The 5,476-nt window shown below is 43.1% G+C and overlaps 1 pseudogene; it reads left to right on the top strand.

Moving 5' to 3' along the window:
* Nucleotides 1-800: 800 nt before the first annotated feature.
* Nucleotides 801-2,434, top strand: LOC136123495 (recombining binding protein suppressor of hairless-like; annotated as a pseudogene).
* Nucleotides 2,435-5,476: the final 3,042 nt, after the last annotated feature.

The raw sequence follows: 5,476 nt of genomic DNA, 5'->3' as shown, positions 1-5,476 counted from the left end.
CTTATCACTCAGTTTTTATGTTATTCACAGTACTTATGAGTATCTAAGTTTGTCTTGTTTATTTACTTGTTTACTTGCTTGTTATCCATCTCCTATTAAGATGCAGTCTCCATCAGGGTAGGGACTGTGTTCACCACTTGTGTCCCTGAGAAGATCCATAAACTCTGGCTGCATCAGGAAAACAAAACAAAACAAAAAGTCCCAGAAACCTGTTCCCTGCAATTTTCTCCCGTTGGATTTAATTCCTCTTTTTGGGAGGTCACAGATTAAATTTAATCCCTAACCTGCAGATTGGCCCGCTGAATAATTTAAGATAATCATATCCTTTTCCACCCCCTCCATACCTCACAACTCGAGGCTTCTCAACACACTGTCTACTGAGAAGGTCCCTTTATGAATAAGCAAGATCCCCCAAATCACTGTAGACATGGCTACGTTCTAGCAAAGCTGGAGAGATGGATTCCAGGGTAGGTATTCAGGAAGAGCCATTTGCTTCTAGTTAATTAAATCACTTATTTACATTAATCACCAGCACTACGGGAGCTACTTACTAAAATATTTACTGAGTCAAGGCATAACATTTATGGAGCCCTTTTTATGTGCAAGCCACTGTGCTAAGTGATTTGCTGGCCCTTAATTCTTTACAATAAACCCTGAGAGAAAATGCTAGTGTCATTCGCATTTTATAGATGAAGAAAATGAGGATCAGAGAGGTTAAGAGAGTGTCCAAGTTCATGCAGCCAGCAAGGGGCACATTTGGGCTCAGCTCTGGCTGACTGAAAAGTCCACATGGGTGGAAGATGGCACCTGCTGTGACAGGTCATTGAAATTATGAAACTGTCATTGAAATGGAAGCATTATAGTTCTTCGGAACCATTATGATCTCAAAAGGAAAGGAGAATGATACAGATACACTGGCTGAGGTCTTTGGAGGTGCATCGAAGTGTGGCTTACCTTAACATGTTCTTGAAGTACCATGGCGTGGATTAAAAGAAAATTTGGTGAGTGGCTTCCACCTAAATGATTTACTAGGGAAGCTACGTGAAATTATTTAAAAGAGCGAGGGGATCAAACAGTACTTATTCTTCGTGCAAAAGTTGCACAGAAGTCATATGGAAATGAAAAAAGGTTTTTTTGCCCTCCTCCTTTTGTGTATATTATGGGCAGTGGATGGAAGGAAAAAAAGAACAAATGGAATGCGATGGTTGTTCTGAACAAGAGTCTCAACCCTGTGCATTTATTAGAATAGGAAATAGTGACCAAGAAATGCAGCAGCTAAACTGGGAAGGAAAGAACTATTGCACTGCCAAAACATTGTATATATCTGACTCAGACAAGGGAAAGCGCTTCATGCTCTCTGTAAAGATGTTCTATGGCAGTAGTGATGACATTGGTGTGTTCCTCAGCAAGCGGATAAAAGTCATCTCCAAACCTTCCAAAAAGAAGCAGTCATTGAAAAATGCTGACTTATGCATTGCCTCAGGAACAAAGGTGGCTCTGTTTAATCGACTTCGATCCCAGACAGTTAGTACCAGATGCTTGCATGTAGAAGGAGGTAATTTCCATGCCAGTTCTCAGCAGTGGGCAGCACTTTACATTCATCTCTTGGATGATGATGAATCAGAAGGAGAAGAATTCACAGTCCACGATGGATACATCCATTATGGAAAAACAGTCACACTTGTGTGTTCAGTTACTGGCATGGCACTCCCAAGATTGATAATTAGGAAAGTTGATAAGCAGACCGCATTACTGGATGCAGATGATCCTGTGTCACAGCTCCATAAATGTGCATTTTACCTTAAGGATACGGAAAGAATGTACTTGTGCCTTTCTCAAGAAAGAATAATTCGGTTTCAGGCCACTCCATGCCCAAAAGAACCAAATAAAGAGATGATAAATGATGGTGCTTCCTGGACAATCATTAGTACGGATAAGGCAGAGTATACATTTTACGAGGGGACGGGCCCTGTCCTTGCCCCAGTCACACCGGTGCCTGTTGTAGAAAGTCTTCAGTTGAATGGCAGTGAGGATGTAGCAATCTTGAACTTCAGGACAGCATTTCACTCCAAATTTACGAGTGTGGTTTGGGGATGTAGAAGCTGAAACTATGTACAGATGTGGAGAAAGTATGCTCTGTGTTGCCCCAGACATTTCTGCATTCCGAGAAGGTTGGAGATGGGTCCGGCAGCCAGTCCAGGTTCCAGTAACTTTGGTCCGTAATGATGGAATCATTTATTCCACCAGGCTTACCTTTACCTACACCCCAGAACCGGGGCCACGGCCACATTGCAGCGCGGTGGGAGCAATCCTTCGAGCCAACTCCAGTCAAGTGCCCCCTAATGAGTCAAACACAAACAGCGAGGGGAGTTACACAAACGTCAGCACAAATTCAACCAATGTCACGTCATCTACAGCAACAGTTGTGTCCTAACTACCGTCTTTTTGCTAGGACTTACACTGACTTGAGTGCGGCAAAATGTTGACCAAAAAAGAAAGAAAAAAATGAACAATCTTTTGTGGTTTCTTGGGAAGACTTTTCATACCCGGTGATACTATTCAAAAACCCCATTACCTGCAAGTGCTGATTTGAAGTGCAGAAGCCACAGTAAAACAAACAAAAAACCCCATCAAAATGTACAAACTTTTGGAAAAAAAAAAAAAATCCACATGCCCGTGATCATGGCCTTGCCTCCTGAGCTGGTGGTTTACATAATGGAGGGAAAAAGAAGAAGTAGAGGTTGTTCTCTTGTTTATTCTTTTATTTATTGGCTTATCTCTCTTCGCCTTTGGAATTTTTCCTATTCAGGCAAGAGCTAGAAGCTCTGGAGACACAGAGGACACCCAAAGTTTACCGAACCCTCATCAGACTCATCGGAAGAGCTTTGAACTTCCTTCAGGGAAAATGTTGCATCTTGTCTGTTTATATCCTGCTCCAGCCTTCCCGTAAAAGGTTGAGTTTCACAACTCTTGAGCTACTTGTAGGCTTGGAGTGAGACTGGTGTAGAATCCCTTCCTGTCCTCTCCTTGTTCTTCTCAACAGACTGGGGTCAACTCCCACTCATTTCCCTGCCGAGTGGCTCCTGGGTGGGCCTTGTTGAGAAAGAGCCACCCTGGCTTTGGAGCAGCAGTTTCTGTCACCAGGGCCAGCGTGCTGCCCCGTGGAGGCTGCAGGGCTGGGTGTCCTGGTGTGGCTTCTCAGACAGATACTTCTCCACTCCAGGCCAGCCCGCCCTGGGAAAAGCTTTCCTGAGTTGAGTCGGAAGGCACATAAGGTTGTTACCTATGAAAATCATGCCAACCCAACACATGTACACTCGGCTACCTGCCTGTATGTGTCAGAGAGGGTTCATCTTTTAGCTGAAGTTGTAAAGGGCAGGTTCTTTTTAACTGAATGTGAGATGAGGAAGTGCTTTGTAGCTTGGAACTTAAGGTTGTGCACAGGGAAATCAGTAGTAAGGATTGCTCACCAATCAGGATGAGGATGTTAGACTGAGGACTTTTTCTTTCAGGGTGCAGTCCTTGTTGGAAAATTTATGTCAGCTCCACTCAGCATACTCTTCCTGGTCCAGACAACGAACCAAACCAGGAACCCTGTTTGGTGCTAACTCACAGCAGCCACCAACTCCCCTGAGCTTCTCATTGCCTGTCTATAAAGCTGGCTACTGGGTGGGAGGTATTTCCCACTACCGTGGTGGTGGTGAGAGGGTAACCAATGGAAGAATTTGGGATAAAAGATAAAGGATTTTATCCTGACAAGGATAAAATGTGGTTATTGTTTGCTAAAGCAAACTCATTTCTTTGATCCAAACTGATGGACGCTTTCAAGATGATCACTTCCTTTAGGTTTTTATACATAGGAGTGACACTTAGAAGTCTGGACTGATTAGCATGTCTTTGGCATCCCTTGTTGCTTACCTGAAAAAACACCCCAGGAGCAAAGATATAAGGCAAAGTCTACTTTGCACACAAAGAAACAAAGCAAAAAAATCAAAACCAACAGGAACCTCTTCCTCAGCCAGACCCACACTGAATATTACTGTCATTTTTTATGGTAAAAAATAGAGCCAAACTGTTTCCTCCCATCACCACCGACACAAAGAAGCTTAAAGAAGCTCAGGTAGATATTCTAAAATGATTCTAAAATGATAGGCTAAAGCCTAGGATTCCAAAATAGTCTCTGAACTGGAGCTAAACCAAAGTGATATTTCATTCTGAATTGACTGATACTAGGAAGTTGGCCATTCTATTTACAAAAGTAGTTTTCACTTGTTTGTTTTCAATTTGAGGAAAAATTTCCACACAGGGAAATGTACAAATCTGAAGTGCACAATTTGGTGGGTTTCGGCAAATGTATTATAAAAATATGTGTATCTTATATGCCAATCAAAGTAGCTTCAAACCTACAGAAAGTTTCCTCATGTCCTTCTGGTCAGTCCCCATCCTAGAGATTACTAACCACTGTTCTCTCTTCTAACACCGTAGATTAATTTTGTCTGTTCTTGGCCTTTCTTATGAGCAGAATCATATAGTACATGCTCAGCGTACTGTATTTCACATCCAATCGTGCTGTTGTGCATTATCAGCAGTCATTCTTTTTCGTTGCTGAATAGTATTCTCTTATGTGAATGTACTACAGTTTGCTTATCCATTCTCCTCACTACAAGTCATGTAGAGGCTGTAATAAATAAGTAACCCATTTATTCATTGGGCAAGTGTTTTCCAGATCTTTCTCTATGCCAGGCACTGTTGGAGATGCTGGGAGGCTTTAATGAACAAAATGAAGCTCCTGCTCTCATAGGACTTTTATTCTAGTGGGGAGACAATATATAAGCAAAGAAATGAATAAGATAGTAGTGAGAAATGCTATGTACGTAGTAAATCTGAGTGATGGCATGAAAGTGGTGTGTGAGGATACTGGGTCCTCTTTAGATTGTGTGGCTGGGAAAGGCCCCTTTGAGGTGACTTGGCTGACATTGGGGTGATACAAAGGTCGCCAGGTGAAGACTCAGAAAGTTTTTGGGCCAAGGGAACAACAGGTGGAAAGGTCATAAGGTGGGACTGAAAGGGACACATGGGTGTTGAAGAAACAGGAATGAGCCAGTGTGACTGGAGTGAAGTGAGCGAGGGTGGAGGTGGTGAGAGGTGGAGGAGGTTAGAAGCAGGAGTTGTGGAAAAGGAGTTTGGCTTTTATCCTAGGAGTGATGGAAGGCCATTGGAAGGTTGAAACAGGAAGTCACACTGTCTCATTTACATTAAAAAAAAGCTGTTCTGTCCAGGGGGGAGGGAGGAGGATCAGTGAGATCAGTTAGGCTTTTGGAGGGAATGTGTGAGATGATGGTGGTTAGGGTGGTGTCATTAGAGATGGGTAGAGGGGCACTGATGAATCAGGTGGGGAGAGGGGATGGGGCTGTGACAGAAAGAGAGGAACCAAAGATGACTCCTAGGTCTTTGGTCTGGGCAGCACCATCTTCTG

The sequence above is a fragment of the Phocoena phocoena genome, chromosome 5 (genome assembly GCF_963924675.1).
Source record: "Phocoena phocoena chromosome 5, mPhoPho1.1, whole genome shotgun sequence".
In the NCBI taxonomy this organism is placed as follows: domain Eukaryota; kingdom Metazoa; phylum Chordata; class Mammalia; order Artiodactyla; family Phocoenidae; genus Phocoena; species Phocoena phocoena.
This window is presented reverse-complemented; position numbering and strand designations above follow the sequence as displayed.